Source organism: Thamnophis elegans, chromosome 6 (assembly GCF_009769535.1).
Source record: "Thamnophis elegans isolate rThaEle1 chromosome 6, rThaEle1.pri, whole genome shotgun sequence".
NCBI lineage: Eukaryota > Metazoa > Chordata > Lepidosauria > Squamata > Colubridae > Thamnophis > Thamnophis elegans.
In genome coordinates, this window is record NC_045546.1 from 60,400,875 (window position 1) to 60,414,557 (window position 13,683).

At 43.6% G+C, this 13,683-nt stretch overlaps 1 protein-coding gene across 2 annotated transcripts in view; it reads right to left on the bottom strand.

Annotated features, from left to right (window-relative positions):
- Nucleotides 1-13,683, bottom strand: part of USP9X (ubiquitin specific peptidase 9 X-linked) — a 192,375-nt gene that overhangs the window by 145,683 nt on the left and 33,009 nt on the right. The window lies entirely within an intron of this gene.

Genomic DNA, 13,683 nt, shown 5'->3' on the forward strand with positions numbered 1-13,683 from the left:
CTGAAAGATAATTCAATATATGTTATTTTAAATATTATCCTGGAGATATAAAAATGTCATTCAAGGAAAAACATTGTCTATTTTTTATAAATCCAACAAGAGTCCCAAATAATCTAAAGAAATATATTTCTCCAGAAGAAAACAATTAAAATAAATGAATTTACTCCATAAGGTTCAATTTTATGACCCAACAATCTTTCTTTTCTCTTGTGTTTGTTTTATATTTTAGGAAAACTTCATTTGGCGTTGTAAAAACAATACTATCATCACAAAACACTTGGAAATGTTAAGATATCAACATAAGATAGAGTATCCTATCCTTGAGAAAGGATATTATGGAAAGAAGCAGAAATGAAAACCAAAACATAGAAAAAGCGAAACTGAGTGAGGGAAATAATAAGCAGATAAAGGATCTCATTGGATTTAATAGGCACAAAGAAAAGGGTAGATCATGTCCCAATAAAAAAACAAAAGAAAGGAAAAGAAGAAAAAACGGAGCAGATAGGCAGCACAATGAAAGAAAGAAAAGAGTTCATTACAGGGGGGAAATATAATTGAATTGAATTGAATTGATTTTATTTGTAGGCCGCCCTTTTCCCTGAGGGGACTCAGGGCGGCTCACAGAAACCAGGGAGAGGGGAATACAATACAATACAGTACTAAGACAACAACACATAATAAAAATGATACACAACATGCATACAACATTCGGGCGGGGTAATGGTCCTTATCCCCAGGCCTGACGGGCGAGCCAGTTCTTCAAGGCTGTGCGGAAGGCCTGGACGGTGGAGAGGGTACGAATCTCTACGGGGAGCTCGTTCCAAAGGGTCGGGGCCGCTACTGAGAAGGCCCTCCTCCTTGTGGTTGCCAGCCGACATTGGCTGGCCGATGGGATGCGGAGGAGGCCTAACCTATGAGATCTTATAGGCCGTAGGGAGGTAATTGGCAGAAGGCGGTCTCTCAAGTATCCAGATCCACTGCCATGTAGGGCTTTATGGGTGGTCAATAGCACCTTGAAGCGCATCCGGAGATCGACAGGTAGCCAGCGCAGCTCGCGGAGGATAGGTGTAATGCGGGTGAATCGGGGTGCACCCGCAATCACTCGCGCGGCTGCGTTCTGCACTAGCTGAAGTCGCCGGATGCTCTTCAAGGGCAGCCCCATGTAGAGCACATTGCAGTATTCCAGCCTAGAAATCACGAGGGCCCGAGTGACTGTTGTGAGGGCCTCCCGGTTCAGGTAGGGTCGCAACTGGCGCACCAGGCGTACCTGGGCGAATGCCCCCCTGGTCACAGCCGTTATATGATGGTCGAATGACAGCTGTGAATCCAGGAGGACTCCCAAGTTGCGAACCCTCTCTGAGGGGTGTAGAATTTGACCCCCCAGCCTGAGTGTTGGATTAGTGGCCGAATTTTTGGGAGGAAAACACAACAGCCACTCGGTCTTTTCTGGGTTGAGCACAAGCTTGTTAATCCTCATCCAGTCCATGACGGCTTCGAGCCCCCGGTCCATCACGGCAACCGCTTCATTGATTTGGCACGGGGCGGACAGATACAATTGAGTATCGTCCGCATATTGATGGTATCTAATCCCGTGCCTACGGATGATCTCTCCCAGCGGTTTCATGTAAATGTTAAATAGTAGGGGGGATAAGACCGAACCCTGCGGCACCCCATATTTCAGGGGCCTTGGGGACGATCTCTGCCCTCCCACTAACACCGACTGCGACCTGTCCGAGAGGTAGGAGGAGAACCACCGTAACACGGTGCCTCCCACTCCCACCTCCCGCAGTCTTCGCAGAAGGATACCATGGTCGATGGTATCGAAAGCCGCTGAGAGGTCAAGGAGGACCAGGATGGAGGGATGTCCTTCATCTCTGGCTCTCCAGAGATCATCCATCAATGCGACCAAGGCGGTTTCAGTGCTGTAACCGGGTCTGAAGCCTGACTGGAAGGGGTCTAGGTAGTCAAAAGCAAATAATAAGAAAAGAAAAAGGGGAAATAGGTTGAGGAGACAAAAGGAAATCCTGAAGAGAGTACAATGAGTACAATGAGTACAATGAATGAAAAAAGCAAAAAGTTACAAAAGACATTGGAAAGAAAAGATATATAAACAGCAGAAAGAGAAAGGAGAAGTTCAGAGATTGGGATTTAAGATTCTTTAAAAATAAATGGAAGGGAAAATAAAAATTGGTAGATGAGAGGAGGAAGGGAAATATGCACATAGATAATAAAAATCAGGGAGAGGAGAAAGGTGGAGAAGCATATGCTATTGTGAACTTAATTTAATTAATTGCAGTTAAATGCAGTTAATTAACTGCAACACTGAAATGTAATATGTGTGTATGGTATAGAAAGGATTGCAAGCAAAAAGGAATTAAAGGTAAAGTAACTAAGGTGAATAAAGATAGTAGGCTAGCTGATATGTATTAATAATGGAAGGTGAAATGACAAACAAAAAAATATTAGTTGGGAAAGTTACTATAGGAGGTGGGAAAATGGAGGGAAAATTTGGAAATAACACCTAATAATATAGAGTTAAAATTATGAGAGAAAAATATGATATATACATATGGAACAGTATTATGAGGATAGGCGGAAATTTGAATGTCTTGCACTGTGTCCAAAAGAGGTTGTTACCCGGGGGAGGGGGGGGAGGAAACAAATGGAATACGTATAAAGGTATACCTTTAAAAAAAAATCTAGCAATATGGGAAAAAAAATTTCTTTTTTCTTTGGGAATATAATTATTAATGCCACTGAAATTAAATTGGGTTTGCTAAAAGGTGGAAATACACCATGCAAAATAGAGAATGGAAGGGAGATAAAGAGCGGGAAAGAGAGAGAAAGGAGACAGGGAAGTAGAAGGGAGAGAAAAAGGAGAGGGGGAAGGTGTGGAAAGAGGAGAGGAGAGGGAGAGAGCAAGGGGAAGCGGAGAAGAGAGAGGGGGCAGAGGGGAAAAAAGGAGGTAGGGAGGAGGAGATAGGCAGAGGAAAAGAGTTGAAGATGAAATAGACTATAATATGGTGTATGGAAAGCAGAAAAGCAAATAAAAATTGAAGAGGTTTAATGGCAAGAGGAATTGATATATTATTGAATATTCAAAAAATGTAATGATATACTTTGGAATATTTTATATGTATTTTAAAAAATAAAAAAAACTTTTGGCAAAAAAAGATGAGTATGTCACATTATAATTATTTAATAAGTATTTTATTTGAATTGGTACACACTAATACACAGAATGGTGAAAACTAAATATTCTGATGTTTAGAACATATTTTGAGCTGTATTAACTTGTCCTACTATGTGAAAGAATTTTAATGAATGTTACAGAACAAATTTTGGTGGATACAGACAGCTAGTCGTGTACTAACCACTGGTTACTTCACAAGTGTTCAAAGTTATAATAGACATTTCTGAGGGTACTTACAACCTGGATTCAAGGTTCTGACAGCTATTCACACCATGATCACCTGACCACACTTAGAGGGCTTAGCAACAGGCTGCATTTGAAGTCATTTGTAGAATCCAGCAGAGATGTGACTATATTTTAGGACAGTTTTGCCCCAAACTGGCATGTACTTCCCATTCTGGGCAAAACTGTCCATAGCGAACTACTGGTTTGCTTTGCATCTACCACATTTGCTTTATGGTTGCAAAAAAGGTGATAAAATCAGGTTGTTCACATAGGTGACCCAATTTATGACCATCACAAGTTACAATAATGATAGGCTGGGTCCATTACAGCTGGAACTCAAAGATTGCCTATAGATGGTTTCAGTTTTTACTAATACAATCAATCTAAAATAGTCTAAAGACAAATTGTAACATTTACATCAGAAAGACAAAACTGAAAGTAAATTGCTTGCTTATACTAGTGGTTCTTGTTAACAGTTCAACAACTGTCTGAACTTGTAACAGTTCTGAATGAGAGGTAGTTATGACTGGTGTTCAAAGTTCTGGCCAGAACAGTGCCCCTGAGGTCACATGACTGCAATATAGGGACTAGGCAGATGGTTTGGATTCCTGACTGTCACAGCATCCCACATACTCATGAATGCTATCTGCAACTTCCCTGATGGGACAATCACAATTTCCCACAAGCAAAGGCAATATGGAAGCTGGCAGGAAGGCGCAATCATGTGAAAGCCTCCATTAACAGTGTATTGGGGACTGCTGGAACTGTCGTCATTAAGCAATGTGATCAGATCACATTGTACTTTATGACCATATCACTTAGAAAGGCAGTTTCAGTTCAAGTTACCTCCATTAATTGAGGACTATCTGTATTTTCTAAGATAAACTTCCTCCCCAAAATTACATCAGACTATTCTATTGTTTCAAATGTTAGTAATTTTGGATATTAAAGATTAAACGAAAGTTGGTACCTACCTGAACGTCATTTCTTTTTTTAAAAAGTTATTACTGTTTTTATTGAAAGAAAACACACAAAAAATAATCTTTCATTACATCTTGTAGAAAGCATATCCATCGGTTACAGGTATATTTCGTGTATTTCTTCCATAATCACATATATTTCATTCAGTTTAAATTGTACATTTTAGAATTTATATATTTTACTATCACTATACCACCATTTTCATTTAATAGAGTTTTAAGGACACAGCCACCTACTGGCATTGTTAAAAAGATATCTAACATTTCCTCTTCCTCCCCCACCCCCAAACTCACAAATTAACGCTTCTGTCCATTTTACTTTTGCTAGTGGATCGCACCTGCTTGTATCATTGAATATTATCAATTAACATTTCTTTGTTATTATTGTAATTAGCTAAGGAGTATTTATTTTTTCACCTCTCCTTTCCACAGGCCCGAGAGAGATTTACCTTTATAACCATCTCTAAGCAGAAACTTATTAATAAGGGTTAACAAAATAACCATTTAAGATCTAAAACAGTCTAAGAGATATTGACATTTCTAGCTAATAATCACCAAAAGTATGCATTAATATTTCCTTCTTCTTCTTATAGTTAAAAGAAAAAAGAAAAAACCAATTGTTTACTGTTTATAACACGTCTCCTCTCTTCTGGTCCAAATTATATATACCTTCATAACAAGATCTAAACAAAAGTTTCTAAGGTTTGTAAGACTTTTCGCCAAATCTCAATTTACAATTTGTGGCCCGGTTATTTATCCTAATTAAGGTTATTGTTTCATTATTAACATAATAGTAAATTATATGTTAATGAATAAACATTCAATGATAATCTAAAACAGTTTAGAAAATACAAAATACTAAAATCCCTACTTATTAATCATCAAAAGTTAGCTGATTATTATCATCAACTAGCATTATCAACCAGTGTCTTTCCAGTAGCAAAATAGTCCTTTCTCTTTCGTCAGCAGTCGTGTCAATTCTCTTTTTGGCACCTTTTCAGAGTTTAAAACTTCCCTCCGCACTTTGTAGTTTGAAGGATCTCTCATGTAGTTTCGTTGCCCTTGAGTTGTTATTAACATAGGCTTAACTTTGGTTGTCAAACTTATTTCTGGATTGGTTTGTCTTCTTAATTCCATCTTTTTCGCTCTCTTTTTTCTCCTGCAGCTTGGATTTTGGGAAGAAGCTCCAAGTTGTCAAAGTCACTTTCCCTTCTTTTCACTTTCACTCACATTTACTCCATTAACGGGTTCATCTAGCATCTAGTCTTTGTTTTCTGTATTTTCATTCTCTTCTTTAATCTCTGGGGCTCCAACTCCCTCCTCTTTTACTGTGATACCCCATAGACTATCCCATTTCTTATCAAATCTCTCAAGTCCTTCTTATATGTTTTGGAGTCCAGCCAAGATGTTTTGGATTAGTAAGTTTTCTTCATCTGAATATTGATCCATTTTTCAAAATGTAAAGGAATATAAGAAAAAGAAAAAAAGAAAAAGAAAAAAAGAAAAAGGGATCTGCCACTCTAGCCTGTGATTAGTTTTTGAGGGATATATCTATATTTATTTTAAATTTTAAACAGAAGCCTAGGAGCCAATGTCATGACGGAACATCATGCGGGCTCGACAGTCCGAGTCCGCCGATGTCACTTTTGCCCTTGGATGGTCCGGCAGGACCTAAACCATCCCGAAGAGACTGTGACTGGGAAGAGAAAACCTTGCTGGTCGCAGGGACATCACAAAGTCTCTGATTGACCCAAGGGTAGCGCTTCTAACCGGGGGCAAACAGGCAGCCCCCAGGCTGACATAATCGGAGACGGCTCCCAAAGGAAGAGAAGAAGTGAAAGCGTTCCATCTGGTGAGGTTTTCTTTTCTTTCTCAAGATTGCCCTAAGAAACTCTTTTAAAAAAAAAATAATAATTAGTCCTCTAAGCAAGAACAAAGCAACAAATTTAATCCCTATTAGACTGCCTTAAAAAGTTTGTTGTTCCTGCTTGTAACGATGTTTTGTGGATTGAAGTGATTGCAACGTTTCCTGTTTCTCCGCTTGAAGTTTAAGGACTGATCTTTTTTCCTTTATTTTTTTTTTACTACCTTAACTTCAAGCTCTTTTGGCTTGAACTAAAAAAAAATCTTACTTTAACAAATTTCTCCTTCTATTTGTTATAAAATCATATTAAAGATACTTAAGGAAAAAGCATAAAAAATAATAATCAAATCTGCCATTTGGAAGCCTAAGCCTGAAGTTTTTTTTTTTTTTAAAAAAACAATGTATCCTTTGTTCTTCTCTATTTGGCTTCACTGACTTTGCAACGGAAGGGTTTGGACTCTTGTTTATAAAACCTGATAAAGACTCAAGGGCATGAACAGCATTTTGCAGGTGGTTTTGGAAAATAATTTGGCAAGAGAAGCAAAAGAAAAGAAAAAGACAAGAGCCCTTCTACTTTGAAAACCTGAACGTCATTTCTCAGGATACTGCGGGAGGGGCCACTGATGGGTTATTATCACATCCTGATTGGTCCGGAGACGAAGTGGTATTTTTTTATAGCCACGTCTCTATTCCCTCTCTTGGCTCCCAGTTTTCAACAAGGTCGCGGCAATAGAGAGTGATCTGAAATGACAAAAAAAAAGACAACTGGGCTGCCCCCAACCCTAACTCGCTACAGACATAGGTAGGGCAGGATGTGGCCCCTCCTGCAGTATCCTGAGAAACAACGTTCAGGTAGGCACCAACTGTGGGAGGGGCCACTGATAGGACATACCCAAGCTACCGTCCTAAGGGAGGGGATAAGCATACCTAGTCCGGAGTGGCCAGGGTGGCCACAACCTGCTGAAGCACGTGTCCGAAAGACGCCTCTGCGGATGCAAAGGCATCCAGCTGGTAGTGCTGGATGAAGGGCGATGACATTGCCCAAGTGGCTGCCCTGCCCATGCTGCTATAGTGGCAGCGCTCCTGATGGAATGGGCCATAATTCCCAGAGGTGGAGGACGACTCTTAGCCTTGTATGCCCTGACAATTGCCCCCCGCCCCCCCGTAACCAACGACCAATTGTTATGAAGGTAACCATCGCTCCCAGCATCGCTGTTTGGAATGAAATAAATAGTGCCTCCAACCTATGAATCAATGCTGTGCGTCTAAGATAGATCCTGAGAGCTTAATGAATAGCCAGCCTGTGCCAGAGTCGTTCTCTATCCTGTGAGAGGGGTGGAAAAAGGTCCGGCAGGATAACTCCTGCATCCTGTGGAAAGGGATATTCACCTTTGGAATGAAAGTGGGGTTGAATCTGAGTACAACTCTATCCTGGTGAAAAATGCACAGGTTCCCTCTTGAAGATAGAGCCCCCAGCTCTGAGATGCGGCAGGCAAATATTGTGGCAATCAGAAATGCAAACCTGAGCGTGAACAAGTGCAGGCTGACCGTACGCAGAGGTAAGTCCCATGTGGGAAACCTATGAATGGTAGGGAGATGGAGGTTTGCTGCCCCTTTAAGAAATCTCTTAATTACCGGAAGATGTAACAGAGGTATGTGTCCCTCCCCTGCCAGCACGGTGGAAAGCGCTGCTACCTGGCAATGGACTGTATTGTGAGAGAGGCCCTTTTCCAATTTGTCCTATAAAAATTCCAGGACTTGTGGTGCTGAGGCCTCCATTGCCACTATGTCAGCTGATTCGCACCACTTGACGAACATCGACCAGGTGGAGTTGTAGATACTCATGGTCGACACCTGGATGGTCGAGATGACGCTCGAGGAAAAGTTGGTGTTCCTCAAGAGGCTCCATTCAAGTGGAGCCACTGGGACTCTAGGTGGGACAAGACCCCCTGGCACAAGGAGATCTCCTGTGGAATTCTCCACGGTGTGGGGGGGGAGACCGACAGCTGTACCAAGTCCGCATACCATGGCCTCCTGGGCCAATGTGGCACTAGTAGAATGACCTCCACTCCCTCTAATTCTATCTTCCTCAGGGTCCCGAATGAGAGGGAGGGGGAAAAGGCATAAAGGAGTTCACTTGGCCATCTGCTGCGAAAGGCATATATGCCTTCTGATCTTCGAATCGGGAAACGTGAGAAGAATTCAGGGAGCTGGGCATTCTCTGGGGTTGCGAATAAGTCCACTGCTGGGGTGCTGAAATGCTGGCAAATCCGATGAAACAATTTGGGGTGAAGCTGACACTCCCCATGGTCCACGGTGGCTCGGCTGAGCCAATCGGCCTGGGAGTTGGCCGATCCAGAGATGTGTTCTGCCACAATTGAGGCTAGATGTTTTTCCGCCCAAGCATTGAGCCTTTGTGCTTTGATCCATAAGGCCTTCGAGTGTGTGCCCCCCTGACGGTTGACGTGGGCCTTCGTGGTGATGTGGTTTGTCAGGAGCAGTACTTGTTGGTTGACCAGGGAGTCCTGAAATTGGCAAAGCGTCAGCTGAGCAGCCTTCAGTTTGAGCCAATTGCTATTGTGGCACAGGTCTGCTACAATCCATCAACCCTGCACCAGCCATGACTCCATCAGTGCTCCCCAGTCAAAGAGGTTCGCATCCGTCATGATGGTAACTATCGTTCGTTGTCTCAATTTGGATCCCTTGGACAGCGCTAGGGAGAGCCACCATTGAAAGAACAGGCACACCTGTGCCTACACCTGAATAAGAATGTTGGAGTTGCTCATCCGCCGCCATTGTTAAGTGGTGAGTGCTCACTGCAATGTCCTGGCATGTAATCATGCCCAGGGAACTATCCCGATGCACGATATCATCTTGCCTAACAGGCAGGAGAGTTCGACAATGGGAACTGTTCGCTTGGAGCACACCTGCCGAACTGATTTTTGCAGGCTGGACTGATGGCCCAGTGACAGGAAGGCCATCCCTGTCCTGGAATCTATAATTGCCTCTAAATGCAGGAGCCTTGTCGAAGGCACCAGGTGACTTTTCAAGAAGTTCACTGAAAAGCAGAGTTCCTGTAGTGTCTGAATCGTGAAGTGCAGATCGTGGGACGCCTGCCTAGCCGACTGGGCTTGGACCAGAATGTCATCCAAGTAGCATTGGAGCCTCACTGGAATGGAACGCAGGTAAGCCACCAACTCTGCCAGGACCTTCATGAACATTCTGGGGGCCACCACCAGTGCAAAGAGGGCCCAATACTGGTAATGGGACCTGCCTGAGAGAACCTGATAAATTTGTGGTGTGATTGGAAGATATACAAGTATGCCTCCCTGAGGTCTATGAATGGTAGGTGATCCCCCACCTGACCCCTTGTAAGATGGATCTCAGCGAGAACATCTTGAATCTCCTGTAGACTAATAAAGTGTTGAGAAGCTTCAGATGGAGGCTCTCCACCACCCCCTAAACTCTTTGGCACTACAAAAAGATTGGAATAGAACCCAAACCCTTGCTCTGTTAACGGAATCAGCTTGATCATTTGAATCTCTAACAGGTGGCAAATCACCATGAGCTTGTGCTATACCGGGTTCCTTGATGACAGGAACTGCCTGAAGTAGTTCAGTGGGAAGGAGAGAAATTCTAGTCTGAGCCCCTCCCTCGCTGTGCTGAGACTCCAAGAATCAGTTGTGATTTGCTCCCATTGATTCGCAAATTGAGCTAGCTGACTGCCTATGGGGAGACTCGGATTCGAGTCACTTCCCCTTGCAGTAGGGATGACCGTTGGTCCTGTGAAAGGGCCATTTGGGTTGGCTGTGGAATCTATTCCTATCTTGATATAAAGGTCTGGGGTTCTGCCAGTCAGATCTTGATTGAAAGCACCTATATTGCTGGTAATCTGGTTCTGGGGCCCGGAAGGCAGGCAGATATGGAGATATGGAGTTGACCATGCCTCAGGACATTTAGTGGTAGTTGGTAACATCTTTTTCTCATCCTTGTTTTCTACAAGGATGGGGGTCTAAGGATTCCCCAAACAAGTTCCTCCCCCCCAGAATAGGGAGTGGTAGCCAGGTACCATTTGTACATTATTCGCCTGCCAGTTCCACAGCCATAAGAGGCATCTTGTTGTTACAGAAGAAAACAATGCCCTCGACGCATACTTGACAGAGTCAAGAGTTGCATCCATGGAGAACTGTGTGGCTTCTATACTGCTGTAGGCGTGTGTCATAAGAGGGGATGCAATCCTGCAGCTGATGTAACTACAGTTACGTAGTTATGTGTACAGTTAAATAAAGAGGCTGCAACTGCTGACTTAGTGGCCCATGCAGACGCCTGGAACGTCTTACACAGAGTAAGTTTGCCCTTCATATAATCAGCTTTGAGTTTGTCCGCAACGTCCCCAGAGACTAATGCAGAAGAAGTCGCTAAGGCAGCTATGGTTGGGACCTGGAGAGCCTGGGAGAATCCCTGATCCATATTATAAAACCGGCGGTTGTTGCTGCCCAGATTGGGAAACATCCCTGGGTGAGTTCATTGCTTCTTCACAACCTCCAAAAACAACGGCGGAGCTGGAACCTCTTCCTTCTCTGCCGAAGGGTTAGAAAACATGCTCTGGCCAGAGTGATACTGGGTTGTGGCAGTAGCCCAAGTAGTAGCTCCAACGCCCAATTTGGTAGTAGTGCGGGCCTTGTGTAAAAACAGCTTGAAAAGGGCGGGAGGGAAAAGCCCTGAAAAAGCTGCGGGATCTGGAACCAGTGTCTCGTCATCATCCGACAATTCAAGATCTCGCTGGCCATCTTCCCCCACTATAGATGCCTCGCTGGCGAGAGATGAGGAAATAGGTCTTTGTTCATCCCGTGAATGAGCCCCTTGACTCAGATGGTGGGGCCTGGTGCCCTCCCGCATCCCTCTGGAGGCATGGGCAGGTCCCTTGTGTTGCCTCAAACCTGAGGTAATGCCCTGCGTAATGGCTGTGGCAATGATTTTATGTAGGCTCTCTGGAAGGTTGTCCAGAGCTGCCTGATTCTCGTAAGAGTCAGATGCCCCCTGTACTTCCAGCTCCTGTGGGGCCAGGATAGGTCTTTGCAACAGATGGTCTCTAAATCCTCCTTCCAGAGGATCTCCCATAACGTCCCGGATAGCCCTGTGAGACTAGGATGGGAAAGGGGAATCCTCATGTCTAGAATACTCCCGGGTTCTAACAGGAGATAGCGGGAGGGGGGGAAGGGCTAGAGAGGCTCTCTAATTGGTGATTGTGATCTGTGGGCTGAGTCTATGGCCTTGGGCTTCCTTCTGCTTTTCAGCCTAGGCCACTCTCTTCTCAAGCGCCTTTTGCCTGTGCTGCTCATCCCTAACTGTGGCTCTAGAAGGATGCTGAGTGGCTGAGGTCTTGGCCTTCTTGGCCCTGGTATGGGGCCTAGGTGATCATTCCTCTATCCCTGGGGCTTGATTCACTGCCGCTGCTGCACCTTTGGTCTCCTCGTTGCAGCCCAGCCACCTCTGAGGCACCTCCTAGGCGTCTCAGCTGTAAACGGGATCGGTGGCTGTTCAGCAGAGCCTTCTCACTAGACCTCAGCCTTCACTTTAGCTGCTGCAGAGCCTCGTGGCCACTTTAAAATAGCTGCTGCTTGCTTGGCGCTCTGCGCCGATCACTCCACCAGCAACCTGCAGTATCAGTGTTTCCCGATGGACGAGCCACGCCCAATGTGAGAGAGCGCTGCTCCCCGCTGTGCTGGCTCTCGTAGCCTGGCACCCCCAGGTGGACAGGAATCACCCCAGCTCCACGTGGCCAATGGGGTTAGAACTTAATTGCAGGACTGGCATTCCAAAGCCCCAGGAAGATGGCCGTGTTTGAATGGCCAATAGCCAATGACCTCAATTTGGAATTTAGAGTAAACCAATTTAAGAACTGATGATTTTACCAATTTTAGAAGAGCTAGGAGTGGATCCAGCCAGAAGCCAAGGAAAAAGCAATCTCCTTCAGACCAGATTGAGTTGAAAACTGGGAGCCAAGAGAGGGAAAGGAGGCATGGCTACAAAAAAATACCACTCAGTCTCTGGACCAATCAGGATGTGATAATAACCCATCAGTTGCTCCTCCCACAGTATACCCTGGAGAATTCCGAAGATATTTGTTTTCCTTATATACAGTACATGCAACATAGATAGTCCTTGACTTACAACCACAATTGAGCCCAACATTTCTGTTGCTAAGCAAGACAGTTATTAAGTGAGTCTTGCAGCATTTTACGACCTTTCTTGTCACAATTGTTGTGAATCACAGCAGTTATTAAATTAGTAATATACTTGTTAAGTGAATTTGGCTTCCCAACTGACTTTGATTATGAGAAGCCTGCAAAAGGTGATCACATAACCTCAGAACAGTGCAATTGTCATAAATACATGCCAACTCCCAAGCACCCAAATTTTGAACACGTGACCATGGTGATGTTACAATGGTTGTAAGTGTGAAAACTGGTCATAAAGTCACTTTTTTCAGTGCTGTTGTAACTTTGAACAGTCATTAAATGAATGGTCGAGAACTACTTGTATCAGCTTTTAGACTGGAACCAGAGAAACTCAGGATTCACCCATAGCAGTTCACTGGTGATTTTGAGCCATTTACTGTTTCTCAGTCCAACCCACAGTGGTAGGACTTTTTGCACCTGTTTGAATTTTCAGCATTTCTGCATGAACTAATTCAAGGCAGCTTTTAACAACATCTCAAAACTAAGACTTTGGGACACCCTGAGCAGATTCTTCAGATAAAAGATTCCTGTTCCTAATTCATAAATTATATGATAAAACATTCTTAGAGTAAGATGTCACTGGTAGGGGATCTTTCCAACTTTATCCAGACTGTCAAGGGGATAAAACAAGGATGCAAACTTGTACCAAAGCTTTTTAACATATATATCAATTCTCTGATCAACAACACCTCCCCCCTACAGAATGGATATCTTCTCTTAAACTAACAGACAAATTTTACATTATGCTGATGATGCAGTTATCTCCTTGTCTTTTATAGGCATGACAGAGAACAATGGTATCCTGCTGTAATGAGGAACAATTAATAATCACTTATGACAAATCTAAAGCACTAGTCTTTTCTAACAAAAGACAAAAGTACATAGAGGCAATTGATTACCATGAACTAGAACAGGTGAAATGCTTTAAACATTTGGGCATAGTATTTGCCCAATGCTTTAAACCAGGCCTTTCAAACTGGTGGCCTGCAGGCCAACCTGGCTCCACAATACAGCCTGTGATGCAATAGGGTTTGACACCCCTGTTTTAAACACTTGGGCATAGGCCTCAAGAAAATTAACTGTCCAGGTGAGTTATCTCTCTTCTATTGCCCAAAAGAGCATACAAGCAATAATTACATTTCATAGACAAAAAGGAGCAAATTATATCCCAGCAGCAGT